This window comes from Tinamus guttatus, unplaced genomic scaffold (assembly GCF_059628265.1).
Source record: "Tinamus guttatus ecotype Peru unplaced genomic scaffold, ASM5962826v1 Tinamus_guttatus_pri_ptg000518l, whole genome shotgun sequence".
NCBI lineage: Eukaryota > Metazoa > Chordata > Aves > Tinamiformes > Tinamidae > Tinamus > Tinamus guttatus.
The window spans coordinates 249,441-276,480 of NW_028289052.1; positions in this window are offsets into that span (position 1 = coordinate 249,441).

Consider the following 27,040-nt stretch of genomic DNA (forward strand, 5'->3'; position numbering starts at 1 on the left):
TTGGAAATTCAGAGTGAACCTTTTTCTGCACCACACAACGAAAAAAGAGTCTTCCTGTTGATTATGCTTTCCCAAACCAACTCTTTCTTAAAGATTTTTCTACAGACAAATGTTAATTTAGAACACTAGTAGAAGCCATCTTTTTGTATTACTACATTTATAAATATCTCTCGGTAACAATCTTCATTATATATCCATCCTGAAAAAAAGGTTAGTGATAACATGGCAATATAAAAAAGAGAAGTTGACTAATTTAGCTTTACTTCAAGCAGCTCTGCTATCAGTGGATTCACTCCAAATAAAAGCATGCTAGATCCTTTGAATTCATATACCATACAAAAGCAGTCAGTAAAATCCAAAGGATCATAGTAAAGGCATAAAACTGCTTATACAGAGATGTATTATCAGTCTTCATACCCAGGAATTTTACTGTAAACCGCATAGCATCTATCCAGCTATTCACATTGTCAAATAAAAAAAATTAAAAAGGAATAAAATTGTGTTAAATATTTGTTGTTAAGGAATTTGCATTGTTTAATCATCAGCATAACATGCCTTTTACTGTAAATTGACAAATATACTATTAGTTCTCACCTATGTATGAAACAAGACTTTGAGGGCAGTTTTTGGAAATCTGCAACAACTTGTGCTCAAAAAAAAAAAAAAAAACTCTCACCCAATATTTATAGATTTCATGAGAACAAGGGAAGAAAGCAAGTTGTATCCAATTTAGTTGATGTAAACAAACCAGTCAGTACTGCTATGCACCACCTCATGTAGGTGACATTAGTTATCTTCAAATGAACTTCATTAAAAAATTGGAATTTCATTTCCAATTTTCTCATCACTTTCTCTTAATGGCACAACTTTGATAAAAAAAAAAAGAATAAGCAGAGCAAAATGACACAAGTACTAATTTTTGACAGTAAAAAAGAAGCAGTGTGTAGAATTTATGTGAAAAAATTATAAGCAGTTTCAGTAAGCTATAATATATAGTATGATCAAAATAATCTGAGCTATTTTTATTATCCTTGTTTGTCTAGTGTACTTTACTTGAATTTCTTAATTGTTGTATTTTGTTTCAAATTACGCATTTGTAAATTATTGCAAAGTATGCAATTATGCAACAGTCAATATACGTCTGATCTAATAAGAGTAGTTTCCGTATTTTTCTAGGCAGTCCTTCAAAAAGTACGACATAAGTCAACATAACTGGATTGTGTGCCTGCAGCCTTACATCAACCTCCTAAATAAAGGCAGCTGTTATATTTTGAAAGAGAAGAAAATTATTCTAAAACCAAGTAACACCCTCTCCATAAGAGTGCCATATTCATTCTCAGCTGTTTTCTGTGTTTCCACTGTCAGAAATTCAACAGCCTGTTATGCGCTTTTTGTCAAATATTATTCTAAAAAATATTAAATTATTTACTTCTGAGATATACAGTTAAGATTTATTTTCTTTAAAATATTCTTGTAATGATAGATTTTGTTCATCAGAAAGAGAAGGGAAATCTTCCTAACCACAGAGATAAACATCTGCAAGTCCTCACATAATTTAGCTGTAACAGTAAATGTTGTTATTGACATACTTACTGGACATAAATTATTGAAAAAAGACATACTTCTATAATTTTATGTCAGTTTGTGAATCTCCAAATATTTTCAAAAGTAATAAATACGGCAATCAAAAATGAGACAAACAAAAATGAGACACATCTATTACCTGTGAACTAACCTGTATGTTCTCTGTGAGCTACTGCTCAGTTTCTAAAAATAAAAAATAAAAATAAAATAAAAAAGAACAGAATTCAAGGATTCAAATTCACTCAGATCTTCTTATTTTGGGAAAAAAAAAAAACACTTTTTTCAACAAACCTGTAGAAAGGTACATCTTCCAGCAACTTGTGCATTTTTCTTGATAGATGGACCGCAATGACTTTTCTGCATGACATTATATAAGGCCAAGTACTCCTTCGCACATTCACACAACGAGCCACACACTGACCACCAAATACAGCACACAATTTTCCAGCAAGATTAAACAGGAAAAACAGGAAAATGCAAAAACAGGAAAAAATGTTCTTTGACAGCATCTTTGTGGGAGTAGAGGAAATAAGGGTAGGTAAATCACAGAATGGTTGAGGTTGGAAGGGACCTCTAGAGATCATCTAGTCCAACCCCCCTGCTCCAGCAGGGTCACCTAGAGCACATGGCACAGGGTGACATCCAGGTGGATTTTGAAGATCTCCAGAGAAAGAGTCTCCACAACCTCTCTGGGCAGCCTGTTCCAGGCCTCTGTCACCCTCATAGGAAAGAAGTTCTTCCTCACATGGAGATTAAACTTCCCATGTTTCAACTTGCACCCCTTACCCATTGTCCTGTCACTAGCCACCCCGGAGAAGAGTTTATCCCCATTTTCTCTACATTCACCCCTAAGATGCATATAAATATTGATCAGACCTCCTCTCAATCTTCTGTCCTATAGACTAAACAGACCCAGCTCACTTACTTAGTCATTCCTCAAAAGATAGATGCTCCAGTCCCTTAATCATCTTTGTCACTCTATGCTGGACACTCTGTAGAAGTTTCACATCCCTCTTGTGCTGGGGAGCCCAGAACTGCACCCAATACTCCAGGTGCGGCCTCACCAGAGCTGAGTAGAGGGGCAGGAGCACCTCCCACCCGCTGTTGGCAACGCTCCTCCTGATGCAGGCCAGGATCCCATTGGCCTGCTTGGCCACGAGGGCACATTGCTGCCTCATGGTTACCTTGTTGTCCTCTCCACAGAGCTGCTTTCCAGGAAGTCTGTCCAAATCTGTCCTGGTGCCTGGGGTTATTCCTCCCTACATGCAGGACCCTGCACTTGTCCTTGTTGAACCTCATGAGGTTCCTCTCTGCCCAACTCTCCATCCTGTCCAGGTCCCTGTGAAAGGCAGCACAGCCCTCACGAGTGTCAGCCACTCCTCCCAGTTTGGTATCATCCACAGGCTTGCTGAGGGCACACTGTGTGCCCTCATCCAAGTCACTGATGAAGTTGAAGAGCACTGGACGCTGCAGGACACCAGCAGCCACAAGCCTCCGACTCCATTTATTGCAACCCTCTGAGCTCTGCCATCCAGCCAGTCCTCAATCCACCTCACTATCCATTCATCCAACCTACATTTCCTGAGCTTCTCAATTATGATGTTAGGAGAGACGGTGTTGAAAGTCTTGCTGAAGTCAAGGTAGACAACATCCACAGCTCTCCCATTGTCCAGCCAGCCAGTCATCCCATCACAGAAGGCTATCAATCAGGTTCATCAGACACGACTTTCCCCTGGTGAATCCATACTGGCTACTCCTAATTACCTTCTTTTCATTCACATGCACACAGATGGCCTCTAGGATGAACTTCTCCATCATCTTTTCCAGGGATGGAGGTAAGGCTGACCAGCCTGTAGTTTCCCAGGTCCTCCCTCTTGCCCTTTTTGAAGACTGGAGTGACATGGGTTTCTTCCGGTCCTCCGGCACCTCCCCTGCCCTCCATGATCTCTCAAAGATGATGGAGAGCAGCTGAGCAATGACCCCTGCCAGTTCCCTCAGCACTCTTGGGTGCATCCCATCCAGGCCCATAGATTGATGGGTGTCCAGTTTGCCTAAATAATATCCAACCAATATCCTCCTCGACCAGCAGAAAGTCCTCCTCTCCCCTGCTTCTCTCTCTTGTCTCGAGATTTTGGAGTTCATGGGGACTGGCCTTACCAGTAAAGACAGAGGCAAAGAAGGCATTTAGTAACTCTGCCTTCTCTGCATCCTCTGTCACCAAGGCACCTTCCCCATTCAGTAGAGGACTAACATTTTTCCTAGTCTTCCTCTTGCTGCTAATGTATTTGTAGAAGACCTTCCTGTTGTCCCTGACATCTCTTGCTAACTCTAATTCCAAACAGGCTTTGGCCTTCCTCACTGCATTCCTGCATTCTCTGACAATGTTCCTATATTCTTCCCATGGGGCCTGACCCTTGTTCCACATTATGTGTGCTCTCTTTTTCTCTTTAAGTTTTCCCAAAAGCTCCTTGCCCATCGATGCAGGTCTCCTGCCCACTTTGGTCCACTTCTTTCCAGTAGGAATGCACCGATTCTGAGGTTGGAGAAAGTGGTGCTTAGCCAGCTCTCCTGGACCTCCTTTCCTTCTGGGATTCTGGCCCAGGGGATTCTTCCAAGGAGCTCCATAAGGATGAAGTCCAGGATTGGAATTCTACTTCTTGCCCAGATTCCTCCTCACAGGATAGTGAATTCCAACATCTTGTGGTCGCTGCAGCCAGGACTGCCCCCAACCTTCACATTTCCCACTAGACCATCTCTGTTTGTTAGTATCAGTTCTAGCAGCGCCCCTTCCCTTGTTGGCTCATCAGCCACCTGCATCAAGAAGTTATCTGCAATGTTCTGCAGGAACCTCCTGGACTACTTCTTCCTACCTGTGTGATTATACCAACAGACATCAGATATCTAGCTATCTGATTTATTATGTTTAAATTTTACATTATAGACAGTCTATTTAAAGAACTGCACATCCGGTTTTGCCAAAACATCCATAAAAAGGGGCTGGGTGGGGGCAGAGGGGAGTGGAGATCTTCACACAGTTGTGAATGTTCTACAGGTTGACAGATTCATGTTAATACTCAAAGTGGTAAGCAGAACCAAATCTATCCAATCTGAATTTTCCATTTAGTTTTTAGAAATGCAGTGAAATATACTGATTACATGGCTTTATGAAGTCTTTCATCCATTTTAATAAGGCTTGGTGTATTCAATACTTTCAGTTCATTTCCAGAAAAAAGAAAAAAAACTTATGATTTCTTTTAAAAGTTTCTATTTATGATGGATATTGTGGGGGAGAGGGGGAGGGAAGAAAAAATTCCCCAAAATATTGCAAGGTTGGGTGTAAAAACATAAGAAAATTTAACATTTTACCCTTTTTAAAAGAATCTCCATCATATGCAAAAAAAAATGCTTCCTTGGGGCTTGTCAATATTTTGAAGCACTTGGGACAGACACCTCCACAGCAAGAACTTTTCATGACAAAACCATTATAACTTTTAGTAAAAACTCTCCAATATCCCAAAACAAACTGCATTTTTCCACTGTAAGTGCTAAAGAGGTAAAATATAATTGAAAATTATACTACGTATGCATTATATATTAGAGGAAATTTACAAATACAGAAGTACTGGATTTTAGCACCTGCTAAGTTAGCGTAACAACCGCTTAAACTCTATGAAGACATGTAGTATTACCTCTCTGTGAAGGTACATTTCTTAAACAAACCTGATGCAGAAACATATGCTTAAGTAAGTAATCCAGTCTTAAATTTCTCTTTGCATTGAACTGTTCAGCAAAATCTGGAAGGTTTCTTTTCCAGCTTCATTAGTCAACTTTCTACAAAATGACTTGTAAGCTAGTTTCAAAGTATCTTTTCTCTCTTTCTGGACCACAGCTTCTCAACTAACCTCCTAGCTAACTATCTGAAATTAACTTTTTGCATTCTAAATTCTTATTTAAAGTAAACTAAAAGTAATCTTTAATGATTTTTAAGGTAAGTAGCCTTTCCTAGTAAGGTAAAGTACCTAGGTAAGTAGCTGTTTTAGATAAAGGTCTTAAACCTAGGTTATCAACCTAAAGTTCTTGACTTAGGTTATATGCTATAAGCCAATTTAAGGTTATATTACCATTCTTTTTGATACCATGGGTTTGTTTGCAACCACAAGGACTTATATCACAACTCTACATTTTTGATTAATGCTAACAAGTGTTGCTTAAAATATAGATTACTGAATGACCTCTGATTAATACATTCTATCAGGTAGTCCTTTGGTAGAATCTAATCATATTAACAGACTTCATGGTGATTTCTCTAGGTACCTCTCCTTATGGAATTGTTATATTCCATACACTGAGCTGACAGGATGTCCTTAAGGGCTTGCCAAATTCATCTCAGTATTCATTATTTATCCACCAAATATTCTTATAATTTATATGTAAGCATTTTTAACCACTATGTATAGTGAAAATATATATGCAGCGTTTGGTACTTTGAACTTTACCTAAATTCATGTTATTCAGGAACTGCAAAACTTTCAGAGCCAACATGACCGCTGCTGTAGCACTGTCACAACACTTTTCCCAGTAACTCTAAAATGAAGTTACTTTTAACTGAATTGTAATATGCCTGCCAGAAAGATATCTAAAGAGAGAGTGAAAAAAATAATATATATCTTGGTAAAATAGGTATTTACTGCACTTTATTTCCAATTTAATGTTTCTATGAGCAACTACCAAATACTGGATTTTGTTTCTCTACAGTATTAAACCTGTTCCCCTAAATGCAGAATGATGCCATTTCTGCCTTAAAAAAAAAAAAAAAAAAAAAAAAGTAGTCCTCTATAAAGAAGAGGTGCCATTACAGCTCTCTGAAAGGCTCTCCTGGACTAAAGTACTCAAAGTGACAAACAATTCAAATCGTTAGGAAAGTGAAAACAAAGTCAAAACCAAGTAAATCCAACAGACAGTTTGAAATTCTGAAACAAGCAAGGTATGAACAATTTAGGAGTTAGTTTAAATGAGTAAAAATTTTTAGCTGAAATTTAGAAAAAAAAAATCCCCATGATGACTGTCACTGCCACAGTCTTAAATTTCAATCCTCTTCTGCACATCTGAAGAAACACTTCTAGGTTTGTTGCTGGTGTCCTTGCACCTGACTACTCTCTTGCCAGTCTCAGAGGGAGATTTGCCCTGAAAGCCATGAGTCAGCCTGGTCCCTGCTCCCTGCTCAGCTATTTTATCACCAGAGAATCTGAGGGCAGATTCGCTACCTGAAGCTGTTCCCACTAGCAGTACTAGACAATTTATTGGAAGAAATGCTAATTAAAGTTTCTAAAGTGCACTGTCTTTGCCTGAAGGTGTTGCATTAATATTTATATCAACACTGCATCTGCTTTACCTTCAAATTTAAAGAGATAGGACTATTAAAATGTACATATTTCTCTCTTTAGTAGCATTCCGAATGGATTCTGATGAGGATTAATGTGTGTTAAAAATCAACCTGATGCTTGCTTCACAGCTATATAAAAAGCCAAGTCAGCTCTCCCTAAACATCCTTAAAAAAGTGAAAAAGACAGTTCTTACAACCATTTATTTTAGTTCTGTAACTAAACAACAAAATCTAACATTTGTTTGATAGTTAAAAACAAGTAAAAGAGTCCAAAGAAATTGAAATTTTAAATTAGCCTGATAAGAAGATATGATCTTTCCTTCACCATATTTCTTCAGAAGTTTTTCATTAAATCTCAAAGGAGGGATTACTCTAGGCCGCAGCGATATCAAGTCGGCTGTCAAGCTGTCATTGGAAGAAACACATTCTTGAGAATTATATATTCCTTAACCCCAGTATTGAGAATAAATTAAGAGGAATGCACAGCACCCTAACTAACTGCAGCTCTGGCATAATCCCATGGATCCCAGAGGTGCCAGACCTGCCATTCAGTAGCCCCAAATTCAGAGAGAGATGGAGGCGGCTCCAAGCTGTCAGCTTTGCTCCCCATCAGCAGACACCCAGCTACCATCTGGCCTTTGGGACACTTCCACCTGGGCTTCCCCGAGCACGTTGCAGCCGAAGCTTGACCAAACTATAGGAAATTGCTTTTTCTGCTTGTGCTACTTCCTGCTGTCTCGGCCTCTCAGCTACTTCTCAACTGATATGTGACAAACTATTAAAGTTGCTGTGGAAACTGCCATCAAAGCCACCACTGAATTCTGTGATTTATATTAGGTTTTGCCTAAGTGCACCCCGTAAGTACAGAAGGAACTTTAATCTGCACTTCAGTCCTCAGAGAAAGTATGAAAGTGGAACATTTTTTTTATTTTGAGGATATTAAACAGTTTAAATGCCCCCACCAGCAAAGTATGTACTTGACACTTCTGTGCTCGGAAAGTCCACAATGAAAGACGAATTTGTTATTAGCACATCTGCACTACACATAATTTATTGTTTTACCTTTTCAGAAGTTACTCCAATGGAGTTCACACACAGCATGAAGAGAGGGACAAAGGGGTCTTTCTGCTTTGTTGGCTGTAATCAAACAAGCAAACCATTCTCCCCATCCAAAACTCAATATGAACCAAAAAAAAAAAAAAATCCCACCACTGAATAAGGCAAATGGCTTATTAATTTCCTCACAAAATGTAGAGAATTTAATTTTTGAAGAATAGAACATAGCATACACAATATCTTGTAAATGTCTATTTAATGTAAAGTGTAAATGTCACTTTTCTCTGAGTGAACTGAAAAAAAAAACTGTAAAAGAAGGAACTAGGAAAAAAGTTAAATCAACTCATTTCTTTGCAGAAAAACAATTTTCATTCACAGCAATAGCTACTGTACTGTTCTTCTGGTGGGAAAAAAATTCACTGGGAATTAACTTCAGAAAAGCAATTAGATCATGCTGGCTAGCTAAATGAATCAACCTGTCTAAACTATTTTTTTTGCTTGAAATATATCTGAATTCCAGCATCTTGAAACTATTGGGAAAGCACACACACACAAAAAGTAAAATTAATCCTCAGGGGACTGTAGTGGTCGTTGTTAATAATACTCATCTGAACTTAAAGCCTCAGGTGTTGAATCGCTGTCAAATAAAAAAGAGAGACAGGCAGCAGTGAGAGGACAAAACAAGGGGTGCATTTTCAGCTCCAACAGGTACAACTTGTAAATGGGAAATAGACCGTTAGAAAAATAAATTATTTCCTGCCCTCCTCTAATTTTTCACAGTCTGTGTGGCTCAGCCTTCGCCATTGACACAATTGACATAGTCTTTGCATCTGCATTCATTTATCACGACCAATCCTGGTCTCCCTAATAGCTTAATGCCAGAAGCACTTCATAAAATGTAAAACATCCATCCTTTACAACCCTACTTCAAATTAAAAGGAGAGAAGAAAAGTTGTTGGAGTAATGGCTTGCCTAACAATAACAAAACAAAAAAAAAAAAAAAAAAAAACAAAAAAAAAGGTGGTTATGTAGAGAACAAACCTTTATGAAAGCTCTTTCTTGTTTCTAAACTTCTGTTTAAAATAACACCATGCCTAGCTCCAAAGCAATCCTCCAAAGGATATTTGCAAGAAAGGTAATTTCTCCCCAGTGCATCATAATTCCTTCGGTAACATTACATTTAACAATAAATCTCAGGACTGCCGCAGCATGATCATGCTCTGGAATGTTTCTGTGTCGTCATTGAACTTAATGAAATCTTAACATATACCATGCATAAAATAAACAACGTTTCATACTTGGCGTGCTGTTAGCACAGATGGCCCAGTGCACAACCGTTTTTACCAGTTTTGTTTGCTGTGGGACAAAGACACTGCAGGTGTAGTAAAAGCCCCAGCCAATTTGCAAGCAAGATATGCTCAGCAGCTACCTAAGATGACAAGGCACACATAGGTAGTTAGCTTGACTGAATTATTGGGATGATGACAGAAAGTTGGAGATTATCAGTGTATATATCAATACACTTGTTCTGTAATATGATGTGGATAGGAAACCACTTATTAAACCAGAGAGGAAATGTGATTCTCAAAATCACTTGTCATATCCTTTAACATAGTTATCAGCTGAGCCTAAAATTTATCACAAGCTTTCTCTTTGCTGTACGGGCTACAATAAGTGCCCACAGTTATCTACATGATGAGGAAAATTAAATTTAGACCCTGTACTTGGTGCAAACTGCACATTCCTTTGAGCAAAGTCACTTCCTTATTTATTTGTACGATGCCTAGGAAAATAAGTTCTGAATATTGCCGAGGCCTCTGGGGATTACTGCAGCATAAACAAAGTAATAAGGATATCAAGCAAATAAGTCTTGGAGTGAGGTGAGTGAGCAAGGCCTTCATACTGCAAGTACTGAACAATCCTGCCCAAACAGAAGGATAGAAGAAAATAGCTCATCAATTTTAAGTATGTCTTTTGCTTATTTTGCAAGTATGCAGTAAGCTTTAAGTGTCTGCATTTAGTTTCTGATGCCTCGGAGGAAAGCAAATTGCTCTTTACACCTTCCATGATAGACTTGGCACAATCTGACAGTTCGGCTGTGTGTTCAGTGGGTGTAAAAGGCAGAATTGAGGTTCTGTCCAGTTCTTTCCCACTTTCAGCAGGAAGACAGGCAGGGGCCAAGCCACAAGTCCTCCACAAAAAAAAAAGAAATTTTGTGGAAAATTTTGGTCTAGAAACTGTGCAGACTGGTTAGGACAAAAAAAGACAGCTTGAACCCCTTTATTCCAGTGCATGTCTGAGCAAAATAAGGCATTTTCTTGCATGAAGGCTTTAGGATCACTTAGAGAGAGAGATTAAAGGAATGGTAATGTTTGATCAGATGGCAGGTATACTGCAGAAAAATCAGATGTGCTGTTTTCAATGAACTTTCAACATTTGGACTGGAATCTAAAGCAACAACACTTTTATAGCAAATGTGCAAACACCACTACCATAAGCCTTCTATTTTCCATTTCATGCATATCAGTGAACCCCGCAGACAGAGTTATACCTGTAATGAAATCTGAACTATTAAAAAGCAACAAGTATTATGATTTCTGATATGGCCCCAAGAAGCTCTGCAGCAACCACATTTTCACATATTCTTTCCCCACGCAGTTACAGCTTTCCTAAAAATAGTATAAAGAATGCAATGTGTCATTATTATAAACCCTGAAGGTGGGAAGTCTTAGCCATAACAATGGCAGAATATAGTCAGTAAAACTAACCTAGAATATGATCAACACAAAGTTATCAAGCTGCATGTCATAAAAAGTCACATGGGCTAGAGAGGAATTGTGAGCTGAGACTTCCTACAGTGTATGTGTAATTTTTAACCATAAAGGGTGAACATACCACACTGTTCTCCTTATTTTAGAGTGTTAAAATACCAAAGTGCTAAGAAGAAAAAAAGTCAAAACTTCATTTCTCATCAGCTGAACAATCATCTTTCCCCAAACAAAAGAATACATAATATTTGAAAATCTGGATCAATGATATACTTTAAGATACTAAGTACATCAGGCAGGATAAAGCCGCCTTTTTACCATATCTCTGGATGTAATTAAGGATGTCATGGTCTGAATGAGCGTGTCTTGATCAAAGCTTAGCAAAACAAAGCCAGCTTTTTAAGCAGGAAAAGATAGACATATTATGAAATACAATAAGACATGGGCTAAAAGATATTCCATGAGATGAAAATAGATTTTTATGAAGGCTAATTTTAACCTATTTCTGCAATGAACTAGGTCACCCACTGCAAACATGCAGAAGCTGAAAATTTTATAATTTTTATAGTTGACATGCAAAAATGTAACTTGAAAAAAAGCACAAAGATCTGTCCAGTGTTTGGAAAAGAGAGAATGTCTATGAAACGCAGATTTTAACAGGCAAGAGAAGGAATCAGAACTTTTACATTGCCTTTACCTCACTGCCTCAGTTAGACTAAAACTCAGTGGAAGTAATAGAAAAACAAGAGTTGGCTTCAGATCAAGTTCTTACACATCCACTCTCCTTCCTAAAATTTTGGTTTGTTCAATTTGTTTTTGGTTTTGTTGGAATTGTTTTTATACCTTTTTTTCAATATTCAGCATGGGTATAAGTCAATGTTGTTATCTCTGCTGCACAGCAACACTACTAGGTATCTTATATATCTTTTATATGTGAAAACTATAGAAGAAAAGCAACAGAAAACATTTTGGTTTAGTCTTAAATCAAAACTTTGGCATCCTGACAATAATGTCTTTATATGTTGTCAGCTTCACCACACAGGAGCATTTCTAAATAGACATTCATGTATTCTGAACAGCAATATAAAATTTTAAATATGCTATCAGTGAATATATGTTTTGCCAATTATCTTCTGAGAATGCTTGCATGCTTTCACTGCATTTAAAGGATTTCACTGAATGTTTAATTGCTTATTAAATCCTAACAGGTATAAAGGTTTCTTCTCATCAAAACATTCCAATTTTGTCACGATACAACTAAACACACACCTAAAGAGCATTACAACTGTTGCAACTGCACTTGTTCCTTCAAAATACATTGTTCAAGACATTTTATCATTTCTTAACACCGTCTGCTTCTCAAGCAGACTTGATGTCTGAATTTGAGCACAGACTTCCAGAGCATCAAAGCTATAAAACTGCAGCCCTCTGGGATCTGGATGGCAGGAAAACACAAACAGCCAAAGCCACAAGGCCTGAGTGGCTTGCAGCAGGTCAATGGCCTGGGGGTGCTAGCCAAGTCCACCCTCATATCTGGGTCAGGTCTTCAAACCAAGTGCTGGGTTTCATGCCAGCAGCAGCAATGGAATTATTAGGTTTTCTTATGCATTATTAACTGCCACTCACTTGTGCTGCTTTGTCTTAGATATAAAAGATTAATACTTATGAACACCACTAAAAACCTTTCCAAATTTAATCTTCTCAATTAAGCCCAGTTTTAGTTGGGCAGCTCAGCAGAGTGCTGCCTGCTATGTTATCTTTTGCAGGGGGGCAGCTGGTTCAGATGGCTCTCCAAGGGCACTGTTAGGCCTGCACTGGGTCCAGATTTTTCAGGAGCCAGCTGGTAGGTCTCCACACATTCCCTGCAAAGTACAGGGACCAGGCAGCAGGTCCTGTGCAGGGGCAGGCATACTGCAGCCAACATCAGCAGGCCCCAAGTGCTTTAAATACTTAACCAGCCTCAAGCACCAACTGCTGCGGATGCCAGAGGGGTCGTTTACTCCAGTGCCTCTCCTCAAGGAAGCTTGATACAGCTCACGATTAAACAAATGGGGAGATGGCTGGCTCTCTACCTGGGAGTACTATCGAAATGAAAATATTTAACTGGTTCAGACCAGATCTGAAGATTCAGTATAGGAGGCATCCCATCTATATGGGTTCCTTCACAATGAAACAGGACTAAGATTTGACATATGCTCTTTTATTTGTGCATGATTTATCTATAGAAACAGACTATTGTGTTGGCGGCACAGCACCCATCAACAGCATTGAAAAAGCCCAAAGTAGCATATCAGCCTCCAGGCATAGCCGGGCAAGCCATGGATTTGTGTGAAAGATTCAAGGCTGTCAGAATAGGCAAAAGAAATTCTATCTTTGGACCCATTAGTAAGCTGACATTATCCACAGTGTTTGTTTTTTAACTAAAAAATAAGCTTAGGTGATCATCTAACAGATGAGCACAGTACAGTTTTGAGAAATAGCACAAGTAAATTACAATGATGCAAATATTCTAGTTTCTGTCTTGTTGACTGGTCATGGTAGACCATTTTATCCAGTTACTAAAACAGTTGCCACTTAAGCACATCTCCTCATTGAGCTCTCTGGACATGACACATAACCTGATTTTCTGCCCTGTGAAAAGGATGCAATGGGACAACGGGTGCATTCAGGGGTTTCAAATGTCAGGATGACAAAGATCATTTGCTCGTCCCACAGGCTAGGGCCAGCCTTACTGCTGCAGAGATTTCCTGAGCACTAGCACCTGCTCTTCAGCATGGCTGCTTAGAAATGAAAAACAAGGAGCATTTGATGAGATTTGATGTTCTCTTACACTCTTTTGATATCTTCCTTTTGTGCTTATTAACTAGGGGACTTAATGCTTTCAGTGCAATATTGTGCTTGGTAAGGCGGATTGGTTTGTTTTTTGGCTATTTGGCATTCCCAACTGGATACCAAGCTTAGTTATTTTTACTGCTTGCACCAGGAGAAGTTTCTCTGGGAACACCATTCCTGTAATTCATATCTACTAGCTACACACCAAATCATGATGAAGTTAGGCATATCTAGATGATTTTTTCCAGTGGTATTGTCATTGGTATCTGTCCTACTTTATTAAGTACATAGTAAAGCTCCACATGGAAAACACTTCATTTTAAAACTGGTGAAACACTAGCACATTCATTGCAGATGGTAAAAGCAATTAAGCTTAGCACGTAAAGAACTTTCTTTTCTAGTATCTTTCCACAGAAGACACCAGTTCTGTCTACTTTACTATGCAACATTTTACAATTTTATAGGACTTGGATATATTGCGTTTTGAGTCTAGGCTCGCAGTAAAGTCTGCCAAAACTAAAAAACAAGTGAATCTGCCAAAGAAAGACTGGCTCCAATGCTGCCAAAAACATAAATAATCTAATTTCTACCACATTTCATGGTCTTTAATGGTATATAGGTTTTTATTTGTCCTCTTTATAAGCAATTAGACAGAGGTAAAATTAGAATAACTTAAATCATTAGACAAGAGTCTCAAAAGCATACATGGATTTAAAAATCATAAGCTGAAATATATACATGAATTTGAAGTTATATCTAATTGCTTCTCTGTAAGGAAACTTTACATCTATGTATATCATAATCTCTTGAATACATACTTGATGGGAAAAGTTAAAATCACTGCACATCCCTGAGATGAACAGGGAAGGCTACAAACCGAATGGGATAGCAACCACCACTTCAGCTCGTGACCATCGGCACAGCATCCAAACAAAAAATTTCCCTTTCCTCTTCACTAAAAGTCAGTGTTTACACTACATACTTGCATTTATTTCGATCTTCAAATTAAACCTCAGGATATTTCAAGTCCCTTTCCACAAAGGTACCACATTGTAGAAAGAAGTGAGAAGCTCTATGATACCTATAGTTTAGAAAGGGTGATGAAAATCTCCTTTCCAAGAGGATTAAATGCTTGTGTTGTTCTACAGGCAGAAGATCTGCAAATGCCTTTCTTAACATTGAACATATAGAGATCTGTCCATTTAAACATTTGGCTAGATTAATAGATTTCAGTGATAATTGCATAAATTGAATCTCAATTGTTTTTGATTAGTATCTTCAGATTTTCTGACCATCTTGTTTAAATACTCAAACTTTCCAGAAGGGTCTTACCTAAATTGTCCGTTATTTCCCTGTCTCAACAGATGTAATGGAAATATCTAGAGAGAGCGGAAATGGAACATGTGTTCTTCCACAATTTTAGCATTTGAGGAGTGGCCGACAATTTTATGAATTCAAAGATCTCTTGCATCTAGATCCCAAATGCCTAGAATACCATCAGAGTCTATTTCATGAGAGCTTGAGGCTATATTCAAAATGTCTGTAATGGAGAAAGGCCAGTAAAAAAATCTTGTTATGAAAAACGTAGCTTCTAACATATTTGCAGCTTATTAGCTATTACTCACACTGGCCTTTTGTTAGTTGCAGGATGGTGACCAAGGATAATGGGTCAAAGTTTGATTTCAAGGCATTTTAAGGGAATTAAGATTTCTATAATGCCTGTTATATAGAATATTTTGAGGTTATACATTCCATGCAACTGTTCTGATTTACACTTTCCAGAATAAGAAGAATATTTGCCACCACCTCTAACTTATAGCAACACATTTGTTCCACAGTCACGGAATCTCATAACAAATATGTAAAAGGGAGGAGCGATAATCTGTGGCTAATTTGGGGAGCACAATATAGAAGCCCCACATAATTTGCACTAACTGGATGGTTCAACTGGATGGTTCAACTTGGAATAGAACATGTGAAGCCACATATCGAGTATATGAACTGCAGACTTGCTTCAATTTCTTACTGCCAAGCAAAATCTTAAAACATAGAGAAATGTTAATTAGTATGGGAAAACAACTGAGAGAAAATACACTTTCTATTAATAATTAGGCAGAATATGTATGTTATGACAAATGCTTCATATGCAGCCTACTCAACAGTGACACGTTTATTGGGGTATAACTTGTCAGGAGACTGTTTTCATACCATGAATCATATTTGGTGTCAAAAGGCCTCTTCAAAGATGAAGGGTATAAAGATATCTCCTCTTGCTAGTGTCCCTGCTGTGTGTTCACCACTGTAATTAGACACAGACCTTTAGCGAAATGCTATGTATGAGCACAATTAGATTTTTTTCCTTGATTTTCTGCTTGAATATGAGTGGACACAGAGCCAATTATCTTTCAGCACATGGCTCTTGCAAGGAAGTTTTTGATTTTTGACAACAGCTTCTGAAGACAGTGATTTGACTTCGTACAGAGCAGTAGGAAAAAAAGAACGGCTTTTAACTAATGTAAAAGCCTTGGGAGACAACTGGTGTCATTTCTTTCTTTAAGTACAGAAGATTATGACACTAAACTGAAATACCTGGGAAAATCATAATGAAAAGGAGAAACTATGGAGAGGGAGAAAGAAAGATGAGAAAACAGAACTCTCTGTTACAGATTACAGATCTGAGCGTCATCAGAGTATATAGCTGCTAAAGTGATTGCAAATAATCTCTGAGAAGGTTTTCTACAGAGATAGAGCAGTTGGCAAGCAAGGAAAAAGGGCAGTCCAAATCATGAAAAAGATAGATAGTTTGAAAGACAACTTCAAATTAATGTAAACAGTTGCCATGGTAAGTAGTTTTCAGGATACAACACAAAGTCCTCCAAATAGAGGAAATGCCATCAAATCAGATGTCCACCAACTCCAATAACCTGCCTGTGCTAATCTCAGGTATTTTACAGGAGCATATAAGAATCCCAAAAAGGATGCAACGTGTCAACACTGCATGCTAGTGAGCATACTACTAATTTGATCTCTGACTGACATATGATGAAACCATAACATTTTCCTTTAAAAATACTGTATTTTATTTCTGGATTTTCTTATTACATATATCACTTTACATCTCATTAGGTGCAATGCCACTATGCCACTTGACATCTTAAATACACATTCTATAAAATGAAAATCGTGTCTATCAGTATAAAGCCTCCCATATTTTCTTTAAATGGAATCAAATAGCTCCCCCTTTTCCTGACATGTGCCATGAGAACAGAAGTCCTAAGTAAGTCCTTTATTTGTTCCTTTCCATGCTTTCTATAACTTCCTCTCAAGGAAAAAAATACAACATTTCCATTGCCAGTGTAACTGTTTGGATAACATCCTTACCCTTCATTTCTTCTGTCAGGCGTGTGCTGTCTGAAGAACCTAAAAAATGCCAGACATTCTGAGGCAATATTCATATTCCTTCACTATTTTTTCCAGCAACTCCCATCTGGGCAATTTAAAATGAAAGAGGGGAGAGACTCCTTCTCCTATACAGGCTAGTGCATAGACTGCAGGGTAGACTAGGGTAGACAATTACCCCTATAGATGCCGTAACACCAAATGGGAGGAGATCTCATGATACCTTTAAGGTATCACTCAGTGCATTTTTTGAAATCTGTATCAAGGATTTCTAGATAATGTCTTGCACTAATACAAGCAGTAGGTAGTGGTCTGAGATGTGCCATCCAAGGAGGGCTGATAAGTAATCATTTCATGGGACTGTGTGATAACCTACAGAGAGTATAGCTGCCTTTTAATTAAGCACAGCTCCAATTACAAGAGTTACTATGTAAGAAAGTATGTCAGTATAGCAGTGGATTAGAGAGATATGGCATAAAACTTCTACTCATCGCTTTGACAATTGCTGGAAAAGTAAAATTCAAGAATAAACTATTTTTCTTCACATTTATTATATAACCTGACCTATTTATGGTGTTCCAATTTTATTTTATTTTATTTTTTTTTTTTTTACAGAAAGCTAGTAATACAATAATGGAAAAGAGATAAGCTATTCCAAATATGCATAGCTTGATTTAGCAGAGCTTATGCTGCACAATGAGATTATAATTTAACTGTCCTGGTTTACTAACTCCATTCCTTGCATGAAATAAGAATTTGATTATAAACTTCTGGAGATGTTCTGTTTGCAAGTTGCTTGAATTGAACAAAAGAAAAATAAAATTTAGAAGTGTAATCCATTATAGAATTACAAAAAATGCAAAATACTGAAAATATTATGTAATAAAAATACAACTTTCATCATACATTAGTAGCCACCATTTTGAATATCCAATCTAACCATCCTGGGATCCTATCACATATCAGATAACGTACAAAGCCTATCAACAACCACACCAGCAGCAGAAAAATAGAGGAGTCCTAAAAAAATCAGTGAAACTTTTGTTCCCCTTCATGTGATCCTGTGAAATGCTAGGTGACCTTTCTCACACAGGGGGTTGGCACTAGAGTTCTCTAGAGTTCTCTTTCAACCTCAACCATTCTGTGATTCCATGATTCATGCACCTCAATCTATCTAAATCTTTAGGCAAATGACCCCACCTGAGCCCGTAAGCAAAAAAGTGATGAGCTGCAGTACCTCCAGTGATGCAGCTGGCATCGAATCAAACAGAAACCCTAAAGGAACGCCTTTAACAAGCTGCCATGGGGCTACTACAAAACGTAGTGTTCACAGGAGGGCATAAATCTGCACATTATGCCAAGACTGCACAATGTGCTTCTTGAGAGCTCCTTTCACAGCATACCTAAAGCACTGGGAACACAGAAACATGACTGCCATTCATCCCTCTGCAGCCTCTCCTCTTGCAGCTCACTCAAGCGACTCGGTGTTTTATAAGAAAGAACAGGGTAAAGCTGAGTTAGGTGTGCAAGGCTTGCAACAGAGTGATGAAAGTAGGAGGGGATGCCACAAAGCAGCAGAAACCGCCCCAACACAAAGAATCATCAGCCTGTGCTGTGTAGGGGTCAGGCAACAGGAGCTGCCACATCTTGTATATTCATTTTAACCCACAACTTGCCAATGTAAAGCAGCCACCCGTGAGTTACTGGAAGCAGATGAGGTGCTCTCCTACCTTGGTGCTCTGCTCCCTTGCGGGGTTGGGCAAACCAGAAATTGCATTTGGAGTACCAAATTTAAGCAAGCTTTAAAAATGCAATACACATATGAAAAAGGTTTATTTATACATTAAACAGAGATGGTTTCTGCCTGCCAAGACCTAGTAGCTATCACCAGTTGCAGTGCAGTAGCACTAACCTCCTTCCAATTAAAACAGGAAATTTGCCTGCAGATTTCCTTCACTATCACTACTAATGTAATGGGTCATTAACTTGAATAACACGAATGTGTTACCCTGGCTCATTCGGTGTAATTAGTGTACAAGATAATATTTAAGAGCACACTTTGCACAGCAGTAACCAGTGCATAATGGAGCTTTAAAAAGCCCTATGCCCTATACAGGCTACAAACACCCACTACCTAATGGCACTTAGACAGATGACAAGAAGGCACCAGTAATCCAAGTCACCCACAGGACTATGTAACCTTAGATCAAGGTAAGCACCATTGAATGACTGCACCAAAGGGTATTTTGCTGTTTTAATGCCCTAAAAACAATCTTGCAGAGCCACTAAGGACTTTTTGTGTGATAACAGAGAGTGTATCATAATTATTTATATTTCATCAAACTAATTCTAGATTGGCAATGCATAAATCTAGGTCATTATGCAGTATTTCATTTTCTACTTATTATACAGAAAACACTACAGCATACACTTCCTTCTAGTTTTTCTATTAAATATCCCGTCCTTACATGTTTTTGTAGTAGTTCAACACAAAGTTAAATTGACTAATAGGATTTCCTGTACTAAATCACACTATTTATATATCAAGTCCAATGTCTTGCCTCCAGCAACTGCCAGTATTTGGTATTCAGTGATTTAGAAGGAAACTAGGAAACAAATACCATTCCAAAGCAATTGCTTTAGTTTTGTCCACAAGGGAAGTGTTTCCTGCCTCCTGAAGCAGTCATTTTTGTTCCAAGAGCTTGGTAAATCTGTTTGTGCCAAACTTTATTCAAAACAAACATGTAACAACCTTGCTAACACAAACCCAGGGAATGTTTCCAGACAGCATCCAGCACACAGTGTGCCTGCCAGAATCACCTGACCCTAATATGAAGAACCTCTCTGATTCAAATTCATTTCCTCAAAACAAACTTCTTGGATAGGCCCTCCTGTTCCCTCTCTTCCATCCACCTTTCCTCATTCCCAAGCACCAAATTCATGAAAAATTGCTCCTTCCCTGAATCACTGCTTCCAGTCCCTCTGGATGTCTGGGAGAAGGGAAGAACACCCCAGCACCCAAAACAAGTTAAATCAGTAACTACATGAAAAGTATGCTTATCACTGTGAGTGTCTCTTGTTCTTCCAAAGAGCAAGCACAACATAGATACTCTGCCTCTGTCTTCAGGAAATAAAGACTAGAAAATTTTCCCTGCTTTGTCCCCAGAGGTGTAATTGTTCTCCCCTATGAACAGAGGGGTCAGGCATTTTAGAACAGGACATAAGGGAAACGCTCAAGGTCAACAGAAGCTATCAAAAGCAAATGTAACCCATATAATCACTTTCACACACTGATTAGCATTACCTAAATATTACTTTCATGTTACTATTTCTACCATTAATCTGTTCTGGGACTGAGGAGTGAAAACGTTCTACCTCCTACTGAATGCACTTTATGACTAGGCTTTATTTTTCTACCAGTTTAAGTTGCTGCTTCTTTCCTGAAATTCACATCCTACCTGTGGTTTACACAGCACTTTCCTTGATCTTTTTTACTGGGCCAAGGTCTTCTACTCTTCTCCTATGGACACAGTTGAGTCATTCTAACAGCTTCTCTGTGAACAACTTTGAGCAAAAATTCGTCATCTTGAGCTAGCAGAATTGTGCAGGCACAGCTTACCTGGACCTTACACAGCAGCGCTCAGTATTTCCTATTCATACATCTCTCAGTGCACCAAACATCACATGTGCCAGATCATTCACCAGGTAACGCTGGCGGCTCAAAGACACAGTAAAATCCATGTGGTTTCCTTATTATTGCTATTTCCATTTAGTCTTTATAAAAGCAAAATACCTATTAACGTCAAAGTGATTTTTCCCTTTTGTAAAACTAAATAACAACTGCACATCTTTAAGTTAACTTTCACAACTTATTCAGCTTAGATCAATTCACTCCTGTTGTTTTGCAGATGACAATTGTTCCTCTCTCTTATAAGGCACTTCTTGTCTCTTCTCCCTGCAGAGGGGTGCTAAAATACAACTATATATGTCAACATTAATTATTCCAGACCTATAATTGATGGAGCTTTCTAGATTTTGAAAATTTGTTTCTCATGCCTTCATAGATCTAGTGATACACCATCAATTGGCAGAGAGATATGTCGCACAACTCCTTTTCTCCCTTCTCATACACTCATACATGCTAAGCTACAGTTATCTATAAGTTCAGGAGCATTTATCGTGTCTTAATTCTATTGACTTATATCTATATGTTATAAAGAATATGTTATAAAGGGTCTTTAAAAGCAAAGTCCCTCTATAGATTGTACATTCTGCCAACAGCAGTGTCATAATTCTTTGCAAAATGTAAGAAGGAAAAGACACTAGTCTTTCATGACATCAAAGTGGTGGCACAAAATGTATACAAATGGATTTTACATAAAGTAAAAATGTTTTTTTAAAAAAGTACCATTTTAATATGCAAACTAAATGTAAAACAAGCAGAAGATTAAAGGGAGATAAAAGGAAATGTTAAATACTTTAGCTTAAGGAAAAATTCTAAACAATTTAGACATCAGAAAATATTTTTAATACATATAGAGTCTTAGCGTATAAACTCTTCCATAGTCCAATAACTACATTAAAAACTACCATAAGCCATGGAGAGAAGGAAAAAAAAAAGGCTTTTAACCAGATGCTAATATTGCTCCTTAACTCTCTATATGTAGGATATACGTTCAGAACTGCAGCCAGTTTCTTATCCTTCTAAAATCAAAAAACATAATATTATTATTCCTCAGTTCCTCAGTTGAAAAGAGTATTAATCACCAGAAAATCTTTCCTTGCTTAAGTTATAGAAAAGTTTTATTAATTCATCTTGATGGATTTATGAGTTATTCACCATGACATGTAAAGGAAAGCAAAACTTCTGAAGATTAATTTTTATACTACATAGAGATTGAAATATGCTTTCATATTTCAAATACTCTGCAAGAATATAAAAGAAGATACTATTATTTAAACAATACTTGTCTAAGAGTTATTGACATTCATATGTCTACTGAAGAAACAGAAGGATCACATTAGAAGATTCCTAGTGGAAAACCACATCTGATAATTAACCCGTTTATTACACTTTCCATAAAAGCATTTCACAAATAAGATGGCAGACAAATACAAACATAAAAATATCAACCATTAGGAATCTTGATGGCTCCTTCGAAGTCACTTATTTGTGTTCCATCAACATACAAATAGTTGTTAATAGTTGCCTAGTTCAGTTTCTACTTGAATAGAGAAGGCAATTAAGGACTTGGGTGTTTTGTGCCCTTTTGTTTGTTTAGTTTTTTTCTTTTTTTTGTCATTTTTGCTGTCATTTTTCCCCTAGACCCCTATGTAGTATATCACTCTGACACTACAGTCATTTTTGTTGTATTAAATGCCTTTCAAAAGAATATATAAATTAAAATAATTATTAGTGCTAAAAAACAAAACAAAAAAAACCCTTAATTTAGAGTGAAACAGCTTACAGAGTTCAGATTTCCCAAGGTCTTTTCATTATGCTGTTTAATCAAAACTTCAGCAAATACAGTATATGAAAAGGCTTATTTCAATAGACCTCTTATCTCCATATCTTTATCTCAGTATCTTTAGCGATGTCTTAAATGTTTTTAATGTGAGATACAGCATGGGTAAATTACTTACGCTATTATCCCATCGAGAAGCCCTAATTATGGACTGTTTCATGTTATGCAAAGGCAGAAAATGATCCCTGACTTCAACCAGATTAAAATGGAAGTTTAAAGCAAGATAAAACCAATGAAGACAGAGGCTTAATTTCTAAAATTCTCACATCATACTAACAAACAATTGCACAGGATTTTGTAGGCATCATGGAAAAGGAGTTCCACAGAGTTTAAGAGGATGCAGGTCATTCTGCAAAAAAAAAAAAAAATCTAAATGTTTATTAAATGGTAACAAATGCAGAGTCATTGGAAGCAAGTTGGAAGCAAGTCAGTTATCTACTAATGGGTGAGAGAAGATCCAAATATATACAAGAATATCTATCCAAGTATATACAGGTCATATTAGGCCACATGCAACTCACAAAAATCCATCAGTATTTAGCAAACTTGCAAGCTTCCATATTATCTAATTGCTAAATTCAAAAGCCAATAGACTTTATTGTAGATACCCTAGAATGTATAACTCTGACTTCTTCTGGAATCAAAAACACTTTAAATTACCCGTCCAGCCCACAAGACATTTGGAACTCCAAAGGGCTGGAGTATTTCTCAGAGGCAGATGCTATGCTACAGACACTGGTGTCAAAAACTGGTAACAGCAAGCTTTAAAACAAGCAAGAAACCAATAATAGCTCATAAAAAAGCAGAGTTGTGAGAGAACGATGTTTTAGAAACAGTATGGTAAAAAAAAAAAAAAAAGTTATCGTCAAATTATTTGCACCTCATTAGATGTGAGGCTTTTTATTATTATGATCTTCTCTCTTGATCATTTTCTTATAAATGACACTGTTTACAGAATACTTATTTTGACTATACTGATATAAATGGGGATTGAAAACACACTGTGGTCTATATGCAAATCTGAACACTTAAAATAAACAGTCCAAAAACAAGATATAAAGTAGGAATTATTCAATGACTCCAATGAACTGCAAATATACCTGAGAATTTTTTGATCTGCTTATGAACATATTTTAACCAGAAAAGAAATAAATTAACCCACATAATCCACTAGGGAATTTTTTTTTTGCTTTTATATTATTTTTAAGACAGTCTATACTACGGAAGTATCACTTGTTCTGCAAAACATATTAATGCAGACAGTCTTCACACTAATCAAAAGGTGAATCTTCTCATCATTTTTCATTTTTCTTCTGTTGGTTCCTTTCCACTTCTATTATTCTACAAGATTTCCAGAAGATTCTACAAAATAATTGGCCTTTCCACATCTCCCATCTAAAGGATACAACTCTCAAAAATGTATCATCCCTCAGGGTAGATCCCTTTTTTTTCTTGATTATCTTATTGTTTATCCATTATGAAACAAAGAGAAGATCTTTTTAAAAACAAACAAAAAATAATCTCACATGACACTGAAAGTGTCCGGCATGATGGCAGGTCCATTTGCTTATTTTATAGTCAATCATCTTTATTAACAGCATTACTCCTACATTATAACAAGAAATAGGTCTAAAATCAATGTTCTGCACGCAGAAGTTCCACAGTTAATCCTCTGGATTATCTAAACAAAACATAAGGGATCCTCAGACTTCTAGAACTGCAGAGCATAGTCATTGGACACAGGTACTGTTGAAATTTTTCCACATTCTTAGATTGCTGTCACCAGCAAAGAGCATTACTAACAGATGCTGTACGAAGCATGAACAGCTGAGATGATTTAAATCTAACTAAGTTGCCAGATCTTTTAGTAATGTTGAAAACTAAGAAAGGCCAATTTTCTGAGACAGCCTTTCTACTGATCTAATGAATAATTTGCATTAGGAAGGGAGGAAGCGAGATACTTTGAAGTTTCCTTTTTGTGTCTACTTTTTTTCCTGAGATGGAACAGCAGCAAACAGCATATGGTGCTTCGAACTGCTGACCTGGGGATGCTCCCACCAAGCACCTTCCCAGAGACCTGCATTTTCTTCTGTTCAGAAGTTGCAGGTAAATAATCCAGAGGACAACTCCAGCCCAGCTGCAGACCGGCTCAGTAGCAAACTCTCACCCTGGGGAGCCGGCAGCACAACTCGCTAATAGAGGTTTAAAACGGCCAGGCCCCTGTTTTGAAAGCCATGAGAGATCTGGACATCTGGAGTGTAAATCTGCCAGAAGCAGACTAATGCCTTCGCTGGGCAGAAGGCAATTAAAAATAAAGCTTTCCCTGAAGCTGCCAGCATTTTGGAAGTGTTCAATGCCAGGCAAGCAGTACAGAGATCTTCACCTTGACAGCGAGTTTTGACATGGCATTACTGAAATCAGCGGCCGTGGCCATGTCCTCAGTTGCCTACAATCTCAAACACGTCGTAGATAATCATGTATCGACGTCTAGCCCCGTCTCAAACACTGACTTAAACAGAACTCTAGGGCATACCAGGAATCCTGACAGAAAAAAAGGGGGAGAAAGGGAGGTGTTCATACTGGTAACTTAGTAACTACAGGTAGAAACGTGCTGTTCTGGCTATCCCTCCTTAATTATGCTGTCAAAATGGTGAAGAAAGACATGTCAGAAAGGCCAGTGTAAGTGCAACACTGAAAGAAAAAAAAACACTTTGATTGCAGCATATAATATTCTTGGCTAGTTTCCTTAATCTATTTTGTGAACCTTTTAAGCGTCTCTAAACAAACATAAAAGACTGCTGTTCATCCCCTGTCCTTTTTTTACAGACAGTGCATTTGAAAACTCTCTTGCTTTCTGCTCTCTAATGTCTTGCCCTCGTTGGAGTTGCTCTGAGTTTTCACTAGGGAAAATAAGAGAAAAATTAAGTAAGTCCATTATACATATATTTGCATTAGTGGATGAGATTTCAGGTGAGACTCAGGGCTGTACAGCTGTACAGAAAAGAAACTCTGCAGGGCATTCAGCAGCCTCACGGATTTAGCAGGATGATTTTAAATCACCAGTGCCCTCTGCTGCTCTTGGGCTGCTCTTTTGTTTTGTGCCTCAAGCCCTTCTTAAATACAACTTCCTCTTAAGGTGACTTATGGCTGCTGCCGGTGCACAGCCGCCTTCTTCCCCATGTTACACAACACCCTTCCCTACCTGCCACCAGTGCTCCGCTTAGCTGGACGATGGAAGGGGCACGGAGAAACAGATTTATTGCTAGAGCTGTGCCAAGACTGCTGTTGCTGGCCAAAAGTAAAAGCTTGCAAGGTTCTCAGGGAATTTTACTGTCTGCCTCTAAGGACCACAGATGGAAAGGGAAGGTAGCTGCTGCTTCAGCTTGAGAGCCTCTGAGCTGATGGAATGATCCTGTATAGCAAACAGGCTAAATCTAATAAAATGAGAAATGAAGGAGAGAGAAACCTGAATAGTTACAACTTCATCAGCCACATAGCTCAATATATACCAAGGATGACAGGGGAAATCAGCCAGCATCTGATCAGTCTTCTTCATAACATAAGGTATGTGGCTTATACAACCTCTAAAGAGAGAGTGGTTTTTTTTTTCCTTACTTGTGTAATTCATTTATTAGCCTAAATTTGCAGCTGTCAACATAGATTTACAGCACTGTTATCTAGACTAGCACACACTCTTCAGGTTTCAAGGACATGCAGCTGAAAACCTGAGACAAGTGTAACACTGAAATTTTCACAGAGAATCGCTAATTACATTCCATTTCTTTTATGTCACCATAAAAATAACTGAAATTCTACTAAGGAGATTATCTGGTTAATAGTTCCGAATTTTTTTCTCCTTCCCTGACTTAGTCATGCTCTTATCCTAGCAACTTCCAATACGATGCAAAAACCCTCAGTCCTCTGAATCAGGGGGAGGAGCAGAGGGCAGCTAAAGGCCAAAGGGGCATCTTTTTGTGATTGCAGGTTAGATTTGTATATATGTTGGTGATATTCCTACACATCCACTTTTCTAACCAGTTTGCCCCCTGTGACATACAGATCTAATCCAAAGGACACATTTTGTTAAATATGTTATTTATTTACTTTATATGACCTTTAAACAAAGCAATGCAAGAAGCCAAAAAAGGTTGATATTCTGTTCTGCTAAATATTGGGCCAACTCATAAAATAACATGGTTCCTACCCCACAGTGCTTATAAGCTGATTAAGACTTAATTGAGCAAGCCAGATAATGGGAGAGGGAAAAGGAGAAAGCCCGTGCTAATTAGAACTCTGAGGCACCAGCAGATTTTTATATAAAATGCCGAAGTAAATATTTGATATGCAAAAAAAAAAAAAAAGGAAAAAAAAAGGAAAAAAAAAGGAAAAAAAAAGGAGCCATTCAGGCCACTTTCATTCATTATTTTCTAGGGCACTTTTCTCTCTCATTCACAGACAAAAAACAAAGTAGTAACCCAAGGATGACACCTAGG